Source organism: Dama dama, chromosome 18 (genome assembly GCF_033118175.1).
Source record: "Dama dama isolate Ldn47 chromosome 18, ASM3311817v1, whole genome shotgun sequence".
Classification (NCBI taxonomy): Eukaryota; Metazoa; Chordata; class Mammalia; order Artiodactyla; family Cervidae; genus Dama; species Dama dama.
The window spans coordinates 68,384,462-68,397,034 of record NC_083698.1 but is presented as its reverse complement, the minus strand read 5'-3'; the positions used below and the strand labels follow the sequence as shown (position 1 = coordinate 68,397,034).

General features: G+C 36.6%; 1 protein-coding gene across 2 annotated transcripts in view; it reads left to right on the top strand.

The window, feature by feature from the left end:
* Positions 1-12,573, top strand: part of NPY (neuropeptide Y) — a 150,746-nt gene that overhangs the window by 104,963 nt on the left and 33,210 nt on the right. The window contains exons 4-6 of one of the 2 annotated variants that reach the window (XM_061166369.1): positions 5,150-6,176; positions 7,138-7,237; positions 7,342-7,508. The gene's annotated coding sequence lies outside the window, so the exon portion shown is untranslated. Of the gene's footprint in view, positions 1-5,149; positions 6,177-7,137; positions 7,238-7,341; positions 7,509-12,483; positions 12,519-12,573 lie in introns of those variants that run through there. The other variant, XM_061166372.1, reaches the window with a different exon arrangement.

The following is a 12,573-nucleotide window of genomic DNA, read 5'->3' as shown; positions in this document are numbered from 1 at the left end:
ATGCACTGAGAAGGACATGACATCATCCTCTGGTCTTCCTACCTGATAAACATAACTTGAGTCTAATCATGAGGAAACATTGGGCAAATTCAAACTATGGGCACTCTACAAAATAACTCACCAGTACTCATCAAAATTGTGAAGTTCATGAAAGTTTAAAGAAGTTTAAAATGTGTATACTGGATTTTTTTCTGTAAATACACTAGAGGATATTGTAATGATAATGATAATTTTCTGATTTTGTCATTTAAACAGTGGTTATATAATGTCTCTTTTTTTTAAAGAAAAATGCAGCTTGAAGTATTTAGGAGTAAATGCCGTTAACTTGGTTTCAAGTGTTCATTAAAATATACACTTATATATTTTACATATATGTATGTATACAGAGAGGATGATAAAAATGTTGATAAAATACCAACATTTGGAGAATCTGGGTGAATGGTATTGAGTCGTTCTTTGTAACTGCTGTCTTTTATGGCTGTAATTATGTTGAAATACAAGTTAAAAAATAAAGGAGGCAGAGCTCTCCATGCTTCAAGGGCAGTAAGATGCCAAGGCATAATGGCAGTTTCTGTAAGGCTTAGCCATCTGGCACATCTGGAGAGTGTAGGAAGGTCCTGCTAAATTGGGAAAGACTTTGAGAGGAAAGCTTGACCAGTGCACAGTGGAACCACATGAGTGTAAATCTTCTTTTGATTTACAAATCAAGGCACTGAGAGTTTGTGCAACTCCCTGAGCATTGTGGAGATTTGAACTCAAGTTGCTGTAGCCATTTTTCATCCTATACCTCCAATGTGTTTAGTCAAAAGAAACACTGAGATTTTCTTCTAACACATCCTGTTTGGATTATATCAGTTAAAATGGTAAGTTGTTTTTTTTTTTTTTTTAAATGGTAAGATTTTTGACACTGTGAACTATATAAGGTATTTGGATCTCTAGAAATGATATCACTTGCTGTTGCTATTATTTGTGAACATCCACGTAAATAAGTACAAGATTCAATAAATAAGAATGTTTTACCAGTCAGTCATGGTCTATAGAGGGAGGCTTCCCTGGTGGCTCGGATAGTAAAGAACCTACCCGCAGTGCAGGAGATCCCAGTTTGGTCCTGGGTCGGGAAGATCCCCTGGAGAAGGGAATGACAACCCACTCCAAGATTCTTGCCTGGAGAATTCCATGAACAGAGGAGCCTGGCAGGCTACAGTCCATGGGGTTGCATAAAGTTGGACATGACTAAACATGCACACATGGATGGTCGGATGGTCTATAGAAATATACTCATAATAAAGTGAATGAAATTGCTGCTCTCTTCTATGTATCCAGAATGTATTTTTATCCATTTCTAGAGGTGAGCAGTCTTTTCTGTGCCCAACTTATTTTCCAGATGCTTAGCAAAGTTGCTTTCATAGAACTGACCCTAAAATCTGTTGGGAGAGATTATCTTAAGTGTACATTTCTTTCAACTGCCTTAGTCAGAACCTGTAGGGACCAATTTCTGGATAAAATAGATCTCTATCCAGTGGAACAGTGATTCAGCTGCTGATCAATTGCTCATTGGTTCCAACTCTTGCATGTTACCTTAACTCTGCATAGACCCATATCTCTTGAACATCTTTCTCATCAAATCGTAGCTGTCAATATCATCCCAAGCTTAGTGTGTAAGTAAGATTTATGACAGAATATTTAATTTATCAAATACATGTTATCTACTATATGCTTGGCTTTGTGCTCATTTATATGAAATGTGTTTATGTAAAAAATCATTTAAAATGAAAAAGAAAAAATATACTTACTTAGAATGGTAAGTCTCACATGCCACCTTCTATAGGTAGAAAGTATAGCTTCAAGTATCCACCAGATATTCGCCAAACCTGGAATAGTAGTTTCCATCCAGCAAATTGAAGGCAGGAGGGGGTTACATTAGCAGAGAAGGGCTGTAGAGCACATAGGCCAATGCTATCATCAGTCCCATTAGAGGGGGAAGGGGTGCAGTGAAGAAAGGGAAGGGAGAGTGATATGCCCAGGGATAGTAAAGTTAGAGAAAATTTTTTTCTTATTTGACTAAGGATAAGTCTCTAAGATTTAAATAAAATAAGGGAAGGTAAGTGGCACAAAAACCCCAACCACCAATAAAGGAAATTAGGTGAGTTATAGAGAATACTTGGGCCCCGAGTGAAACTTGAAATTTTAAGTATTTATGCTTGGGTAGAAGATTCACTGCTCACCATCCTCCACTCCTCACCCCCTATCCCCCACTCCGTCTCTCCCCACCATTAGCTAATTTTTGTAGGTATTTCAGTAGGAACTAGTGACAAATGAGTGCCCCAAACAGCAGCTGTTACAGTTACACCATGAGATTAAACATGGAGAGTCTCCTCCTTTCAGTTCTGTTGCAACCACAACACAATAAATGAGGTACATATTCAGAGAAAGAGGAGAATGACTGTCTTCCTGTTTCTATAATGTTAGGCTTGTAGTCAGTGTGCTTTCTGGGTAATGCCTCGTGTCTTAAAAACAACACACAAAAAAACTGCTTGGGGCTATTGTGTCATCAGAAAATTATACTTACACTGTGTAATATGTGATTATTGAAAGCTCTCATGGCCATGAGCAGAGCCCTGGCTTGTTTATAGCACCTTTATTTTCTTATATTTGTCACAATTTACTCTCATATGGAAGTGCATTTTTTATAAAGGTAACCATACTATTTCATCCACAAGAAGGCTTTATCAGTAGAGCTATAATTGGTGAGTGGACCTCTAAAATTACTCATACATAGAACTATTGCATTAGTGTAGCCAGAATGCAAACCCACTCACCCGGAAAACGGAAATTACTTGGGGCGGAAAAGTCCTTCTGCTGTGGTAAGGATGAACCTTTTTCTCATTTCAGCTTTCTTTCCCATTTAGCTTTAGTCCCATATCTCTGAAAAGCTCTGTTAATTTATTTTTAAATCACCAAAATATAATGACTTTAGGTACTTGTCCCAGAGTACCAATCTCATAAAATTTCCATATATATGTACATTTTGTGGTCAACAGCTAAATGCAAACTTTAGTTACGGGCAATCTATGATGCCACAAGGTGAAATTTCTCTCCTCGTTAATTAAAGAGTCAAGCCCTTTTCTCCTTTTGTTACAGTGGGTGGAAGAAATAAGAGCAGCTCAGTTTAAGCCACAAGAGTTCCTTTATTAATCTTTTTTTAATTATTATTATTTTTATAAATTTGTTGGAGCATAGTTGATTTATAATGTTGTGTTAGAATTCAGCAAAGTGAATCAGTTATACAAATACATATGTCCACTCCTTTTTTTAGATTCTTTTCCCATTTAGGCCATTACAGACTACTGAGTAGAGTTCCCTGTGCTATGCAGCAGGTTCTTCTTAGTTATCTGTTTTATGTATAGTAGTGTGTATATGTCATCTCAGTCTTTCAACTTATCCTTCCTCCCACTTAGCAACTGGTATCCATGTTTGTTTTCTACATCTGTTCTACATCTATGTTTCTGTTTTGTAAATAAGTTCATTTGTACTCAATTTTAAGATTCCACATATAAACAATATCAAATGTAGCATTTCTCTTTCTGACTTATTTCACTCTGTATAACAGTCCCATCCACATATCTGCAAATGGTATAATTTCCTTCCTTTTTATGGCTGAGTAATATTCCACTATATATATATACCACATCTTCTTTGTCCATAACTCTTCAATGGGCATTTAGAGTGCTTCCATGTTCTGGGTATTGTGAATAGTGCTACAGTGCACTTTGGAATGAATACGTCATTTTGAATTATGGTTTTCTCTGGGTAGTACCCAGGACTGGGATTGCTGGGTCATGGGTAGTTCTAGTTTTAGTTTTTCTCAATACTGTTCTCAATAAATTTACATTCCCACCAACAGTGTAAGAAGATTCTCTGTTCTCCATACCCTCTCTAGAATTTACTGTTTGTAGATTTTTTGATGATGACGATTGTGACTAGTGTGAGGTAATACCTCATTTTAGTTTTAACTTGCATTTCTCTAATAATTAGTTATGTTGAGCATCTTTTCATGTGCCTTTTGGCCGTAAGAATGTCTTCTTTGGATAAATGTGTATTTAGATCTTCCACCCATTTTTTGATTGGGTTTTTTTTTATATTGAGCTGCATGAGTTATTTGTGTATTTTAGAAATTAATTCTCTGTCTGTTGCCTCATTTGCAAATATTTTCTTCCATTCTGAGGGTTGTCTTGTTTTGTTTATAGTTTTCTTTGCTGTGCAAAAGTTTTTAAGTTTAATTAGATCCCATTTGTTCATTTTTGTTTATATTTTCTTTACTCTAGGAGGTAGATTAAAAAAGAGATCTTGCTGTGATTTATGTCAAAAAGTGTTCTGCCTGTGTTTTCCTCTAAGAGGTTTATGGTGTCTGGCCTTACATTTAGGTCTTTGATCCATATGAAGCTTATTTTTGTGTATGGTGTTAGAGAGTATTCTAATGTGAAACCTGGGACCTGCCTGAGATATGGCAGACAAAGGCTTTAATGCCATAGTCTCCTGGGAGAAACACAGGCCCTTGTTAAGAAACTAACTCTCTCCCTTACATGTCTATCTTTTGTCTTATATATTGGGTATAAATAAAAAGCTGCTTAAATCAAATTCCAGTTTTTAGTTTGATTATTGTTACTTATTTTTCCTTATATTTTAATTTTTTGGTAAATCTAAAAGCAATATATATGTGCTACACACTAGAATAAATCAAAGATAGTTGAATTCATCCCCACTCCTTTAAGCTAAGTATAATAAATTTCTTCTTTCATGATCAAACAAAATTACAAGCATAGGGTGATTTTTTTCTCTAAATTAAACTGTGGCATGTATATATACACATATATATGTATAATATGTATATGAAATACGTTACAGTGTTGTGATTACATATCACAAGACCACAGCATATTTCATTTATCAGTATTACATGTATATTCTCTAGCTATAGCTATGCCTTATTAAAAAGTAGCTACCTATGTTCTATATTGTGTACAGAAATTTAGTCCCCCATTTCTCTTTACTGGATATTCAGTTTTCATTCTTTTGCCAATATAGTGTTGCAGTTAACATTCTTATGCATAAATTCTTACATTTCCTTATATTTCTTTCCTTCTCTAAGGTTCCAGAAAAATGGGCTTGCTGAATCAGAAAGAATGAATACTTTCTTGTTCAGTTGCCAAGTCACATCTGACTCTCTGCAACCCAATGGACTGCTGCATTCCAGGCTTCCCTACTCTTCACTAAGTCCCAGGATTTGCTCAAACTCATGTTCATTGAGTCAATGATGCCATCCGACCATCTTGTCCTCTATCCCTGCTTCTCCTCCTGCCCTCAGTCTTTCCCAGCATCAGGGTCTTTTCCAGTGAGTCTGCTCTTTGCATCAGGTGGCCAAAGTATTGGAGCTTCAGTTTCAGCATCAGTCCTTCCAATGAATATTCACGGTTGATTTCCTTTAGGATTGACTGGTTTGATCTCCTTGCTGTCCAAGATACTCTCAAGGGTCTTCTCCAGCACAGTTTGAATGGATCAGTTCTCCAGCACTCAGCCTTCTTTATGGTCCAACTCTCACATCTGTACTTGGCTGCTGAAGAAACCATTGCTTTGACTAGATGAACCTTTGTCGGCAAAGTAATGTCTCTACTTTTTAATGTGCTGTCAAGGTTTATCATAGCTTTTCTTCCAAGAAGGAAGCATTTTATTTCATGGCTACAGTGGCTGTCCACAGTGATTTTGGAGCCCAAAAAAATAAAATTTGTCACTGTTTCCACTTTTTCCCCATCTGTTTGCCTGAAATGATGGGACCAGATGCCATGATATTAGTTTTTTGAATGTTGGATTTTAAGCCATCTTTTTACTCTCCTCTTTCACCCTCATCAAGAGGCTCTTTAGTTCCTCTTCACTTTCTGCCATTAGGGTAGTGTCATCTGCATATCTGAGGTTGTTGATATTTCTCCTGGCAATCTTGATTACAACTTGAACTTCACCCAGCCCAGCATTTCTCATGATATACTCTGTATAAATTAAATAAGCAGGGTGAATATATATAGCCTTGACGTACTCATTTCCCAACTTTGAACCAGTCTGTTGTCCCATGTCCAGTTCTAACTGTTGCTTCTTGTCCTGCATACAGACTTCTCAGGAGACAGGTAAGGAGGTCTGGTGGTCTTATCTCTAAAATTTTTCAGTTTGTTGTAATCCACACAGTAAAAGGTTTTAGCATAATCAATGAAGCAGAAATAGATTTTTTTTTAATTCCCTTGCTTTTTCTGTGATCTAATAGATGTTGGCAATTTGATCTCTGGTTGCTCTGGCTTTTCTAAATCTAGCTTGTATATCTGAAAGTTCTCAGTTTGCATGCTGTTGAAGCCTAACTTCAAGGATTTTTAGCATAATCTTACTAGCATGTAAAATGAGTGCAGTAGTTTGAACATTCTTTGGCATGGATATTTTAAATATTAGTCAGTACTTTGCAGGGCTCCCCTGGTCCTCAGATGGTAAGGAATCTGCCTACAATTCAGGGAACCCAGGTTTAACCCCTGAGTCAGGAAGATCCCATGGAGAAGGGAATGGCTACCCACTCTAGTATTCTTGCCTGGAAAATTCCATGGACAGAGGATCATGGCAGCTCTAGTCCCTGTGGTCTCAAAGAGTCAGTGGGCATGATGGAGCAACTAACATTTTCACTTTTTCACTTCAAATATCTTGCAGTTCCATCCCAAAACATTATAAAAATTCAGCTTCAGCCAGCAAGCTATGACAGTATTTGACTTTCCACATTCTAGGAGTCATTGGATTGTATTACTCTTTTAATTTTTATCCATGTCTGCGCAGGGAATATATCCAATGAGATTAGGATATCTTTAAAACACAACGAGGCTTTCAGAGACTTATGCTATTCTGCCAAACAGTCACTTAAGCTGGTTAGAAGGATGTCTCACTAACAAAATTGGGACAAATTAAGCATCAAAAAGAGTAATAGTTGTATTGAATTGCAATGTTTCATATAACATACATATATATGTATATCTTCTTCAATTCCTTCATCAAAAGTCTATCAGGAACACCTGTAATTAAACAAATTGAATTAATTTTTCTCACTCATTGCAGAAGGGAAGAATGTACACCATGGGGCAGCAAGGTGTGAGGGGGCAGTGAAGGAGGCACCTCAGGAAGGAGAAAAGAACCTACTATGGACTTCTGGCTTTGGGTAGGTAATTTGGGGGCAGGTCTAAGGATGTTTGTTCTCGATTGGGTGTTGTCAGAAAGCGGAGGCAATGCTATAATTGAATATCTCATAAATTTTATCTACAGGGAGGGCAGAAGAGCAAAGATAAAAGCTGAAATGGCTCAAGAAGCAGAAGTCACTCATACTAGCTGCCAGAGAGGAGTGTTTGGTATTTCATGGATTACATGGAGATTTTGAAGTGGGTGTTCTGTGAGATTGTTTACTTCCAAGAGGAGAGCAGCATGGCTCTGCTGTAAGCATTAGGTCCATCTGTAATGACATGAGGCCTGGCTATGGTTTTTGGGTTATTCTCGGATATCAGGGGCTGCTTGATTTCCAGGTAAATAGGTAAGCAGAGAGCTAGGTGGATACATAAAAAGAGAAAGCCATCTTTTTTAAAGTAAGAAAGAAAAGAGGAACCTCATGAGTCATCACTGGAGGTAGTTATTAGACCCACTTCTTCCTCTGTAAACTGCTGATAAAGCAGGAGGAATTAGTGAGTTTTCCTGCCTTTTTAATATAAATTCTCTACAGATTTCCCCTGCTATCCAAAAGCAGAGCATTCCCTTGAAACTTTTCCTAAGCTGAAATGGCATAAGGTGGAGAAGCAATTACCTAAGGATACATCTTGCTAATGAGTGCACAAAATAAATCAAGATCAAGCTCAGGTGCTCACAGACACAGTTCAAAGCTAAAGTGGCCTAATGGTGAGATACTGACTGTGGTTCCAAGAGAAGGAGCTTGGTGATGCCGGTTTTACTGCTCAGGGGGTGCACTGTCTCTGTAACCACTGGCTGTGAAACACACTAAATGTGTTTTCATTTTTCACTTTTTCCCTAAAGGCAAAAATCCTCTTCAGATCTCTTTCTATTAGTCAAAACAGGTACCATTATAGATCTATTATAAAAGTGAAGTGGCTTAAAGTGAATTTTCAAAAAGCAGGAGATACCTGTATAGGGATCACATTAATGAAGAGGGACAGGTCTTAGAGAAGAATTCCAGGTAATAAATGTTGTACAAATAATAAAAGTTTTGCCATTTTTCAACCCATGATGAAAAAATTAATTCAGGTTAAGATTATCAGTAGATGCCAAAGCAACTGGGGAGAAGGTGAATGGAGAACTGTATGTTTAAATGTTGCCAGAATATCACTTCACAAATAACATACTGATCACAGCTGGGAAACACAGCTTTACAGTATAGGATGAGGTTATTGCCACCTTGACCCAATGCATAATCCTAGAACCAGTAATAGTGGATACCAGACATTATCTGCCCCCCCTCCCCATATGGTGGGTGTGACCCCTGTGAAATCTTCTTGCCCAATACTTAGCCTAAATCTAATCAAACCTTTAGATCTAATTTCAGTTTACAGAGAACACAGGGACAATAAGGAAAGCTATAAGGAAATAAACCAGTAGGTGGGACATTCTGTGATTCAACTGGCCAGTCTCTCCAGCAGATCACTACCATGGAAAAATGGTGTGGGGATACCACTGAGGATTAAAAGAGATTCAAGAGACGAGCAGATGAAATAAGTGATTTTTATTGGGTCACACTTTGGATGAATCAGTTGTAAAAGATACTTTAGGGTCAGTTGAAGAAATTAGGCTGGGTATTAGATAATATGAAAGAACTACTGTTTTTTCTGCTAGTTGAAACAGTATTGTGATTATTTAAGGAAATAAGATATGATAGAAACTACAATAAATTCATTTATTAATTTGAGAAGTATAGTATACCTCTTCATGTTTTCATAACTTGTATTATATCTCTCAATAAAATTTTATAATTTTTTTACACGTATGTTAAAACTTTATTTTTCAACTTATATAGATAACTGTCACTATAGGGAATAAAGCACTCTCTCATCCTCACTTTTTCATAATCTAATTTAGCATTTCTAAGGCCGACAATTGCTGTGGGCTTAATATATCAACTCACAATTCTTTCTTGTCTATGCTCTTGTAAGCATTAAGAGAAGTCCAAGCATGAAAATGGAAGTAGGGTTTAGATGAATGAGGAAGTAAAACACCTTGAAGAGAGATGTCATTAATAGCATTTTGACATATTAATAGAGAAATGAAAGTTCAATCCTGACAGATAAGAAGGAAAGCTATGCAGTAGAAGAAAAGAAAAACAAAGCTGAGCTTCCAAATTAATTTGGGAAGGAAAGAAAGCAAAGAAATAACCCCTGGATCAAAAATAAAGTAAAATTACATATTTTCTAGAAAGAGGTAAAGTATAAACAGCTCATAGAAAAGACTATTAGCACAGATACATTTCTAGTCTAAGGAAATTTTAGAGTTCCAAAATTTTTAGAAAAAAATAAGGAAATTAAATAATTTTTCAACCATAAGAAATTAGAAAAAGAAAAACCAAATAAAACAGAAGAAACTAGAATATGGTAAATGATAAAGATAAAAGCAGAAATCAACAAAATAGAAAACAAAAAATGGTAGAAAGGAAAAGTAAAACCAAAAGTTGGTTCTATGGGAAAAATAATAAAATAATCTTCTGACAAGTCTGATTGAGGATAAAAAGAACAAATATACACTATGTGAGAAATGAGAACGTGAGACTGAATCCTGGATGCTGAAGAGATTATATAAATTAAAAGATAATAGTATACGTAAGTGTAAGGTAATAAATTTAAAAATCTAAGGGAAACAATTTTTTAGTTAAAAAAGTCTACTAGAAGTGATTGAAGAAGCAATACAAAATGTGAACAGACCAATAGAGATGTGAAAATGCAATATTTATTTTTTTAAAAATTGAAACTAGGTTTTTATAGCTGAGCTCTATCTAATCTTTAAGGGAAAACCATTTCAATATTTAATTAAAGCATTACAGACCACAGGACTCTAGCAAAATCTTAATATTAAAATCTTTAAAAGATAGAACATAAATATGGAAACAGAACTATTTCACTTATGAATAAAACTATGGGATTTCAAAATAGAATATTATCATATCAAAGAATAGTAGTGATGATAAAATAGAATTTAGAAGGTAAAGATGATACGGTATTAAGAAATCAGTAAAATAAAAACTCCTTGATTAATAGATGCTAAAAAGATATTTGGGTCATTTCAAGAACCATCCTTTGTTTTAAAAAACATTTTTTTAAAAGAATAAAAGAAATATACAGTTCTTAAGATTGAAGAAGACTGTACCAAAAAAAAACAAAAAAGGAAGCAAATGTTTTATTAAATAAGGGAATTTCAAATCAAGAATAGGAGAGATCTTTGCTACCACTACTATTATTGAATATTATTTTTGGAATTTTAATGAAAGCAATAAGACAAGAAACAGAAATTATCAGTAAACAGGAAAATCTGAAAATTTACATTTTCATCATTAATATGATTATTTACTGAGAAAACTATCAGAAAGCCAAAATCTGTTTAAATTAATGACATAATTTAGAAATTGGATATAATAATCAATTGCTGTTTTAAAAATCCATAGTAATTGTCTGCCCCAGAAATGATAATTAGAAATGAAAATGTGAGGGTTTGAGACAAATGCTATGGTTCTCCTTGCCTTCTAGTCTCCCTCCTTCTCTCGCTTACCAGTTCTATCTATCAAAGTATATGAACTTGCAAATAGGATTAGCTGTTACCTGTCTCTTGTTTGTTTGTTTTTTCCAAAGGAGAGAGCGTATAATTTAAGAGTACAGATAGAAAAGCAAACTATCTGTTTTTAAACCCAGGCTTTGCCTTTTGCCAGCTCTGGGAACCTGGAGGATACTATTTGGAGATATTTATCTAGATTTTCTTTTGTGCGTTTATATGTATAAGTATATGTGTATGTTGTATTCACTTCACCCTTGCTGTCCTTTAGAGATAGATATTCAGAAATGCAGAGATTTAATTTGTTCAACTATGTTTATGGAGCACCTATCTGTGTACAGGTGCCAATTTAGGTGCTAAAGATATGGCAATAAATAAGACAGACAAGGTCCCTGCTCTCCTTAAGCTGATATTCTAGTGGAGGCAAGTGAGTGAAAGTCCCTCAGTTGTGTCTGACTCTCTGCAACCCCATGGATTATACAGTCCATGGAATTCTGCAGGCCAGAACACTGGAGTGGATAGCCATTCCCCTCTCCAGGGGATCTTCCTAACCCAGGGATCAAACCCAGGTCTCCTACATTGCAAGCTGATTCTTTACCAGCTGAGCCACCAGGAAAGCCTACCAGGGAAGTCACCAGGGAAGAGGAGGAAAAATAGATGGTAAATAGCTAGATCACAGATAAGTAGATGGTGAATAGATACATAGATAGACACATAGAGTAACTAAATAAGAAAACCATCAGATAGTGATAAATGTTATACAAAGAACTGAAATATTGTGATAATGTTCCAGTTATCTATTACATGTGTATGACAATCTTTTATAAAGCTTAGTGGCTTAATAAAACCACCATTTTATTATCTAATAATCTCGTGGGTAAGAAATTCAGGGAGGGCTCGGTTGAGTGTCTTCTCCACGTGGAGTTGTCTGTGTGGTATTCAGCTGATGGTTGGTCTTTTACAGATATGTGGTGTCTGCGGGGGCTGGCTGGGAGGCTGGGACTGTTGACTGGAGAGCCTGAACGTAGCCTGCCCCTTACGGCAGTGTCCAAGGAAGCCAGGCTTCTTACATGGCAGCTCAGGGCTCCAGGCGGGGATGTTCTTTAAGTTCCAGCCGAGGCAGAAAAGGAAAGATGACCTCATCAGAAGTAGGTTACCTTTATTCAGGCACGGAGGGGCGACAGTCAGCCTAACGACCACGCTGAGCACCGAGAGGGATCAGGGAGGCTCCATATTTATAGGGAGGTTTGTGGAAGCGATAAGGAAGCTGATAAGGGATAATCAGGCAGGATATTTTGAGTATTCTTTAGTTGAGATGGCATTTGTAGTTGGGCAGGGGGTGATAAGTCTTCTGGGCAGGTGTAGGGGGTGGAAGGTTTCTGGACAGGGGGTGATAAGTCCCGGATAGATGCAACTGGCCTGGAACATCAGGGCGGAACTAAAGTTCTGTTTTGTTTTCTCTGCAGTTAGATGATTCAGCAAGGGCCTTTGAGACTGTTGTTTTCTTTTCTAGGCCCAAAAGACTCCTTCATGTTCCAAGAGGCCCAGGCAGATGTTGCAAGGAAACTAGCTTCAGAAGTCCTACAGTGTCGCTTTCACTGCATTCTGTTGGTCAAGCAAGTCATTTTAGGCCAGTGCAGATTCCTGGGAAAGGATATTAGACCCTTCCTTTCAAAGTGAAAAATGACGTGAGTGATCAAGAAGGCTGACTGCAGAGGTAAAATTTAAGCTGAGAGCTTAATA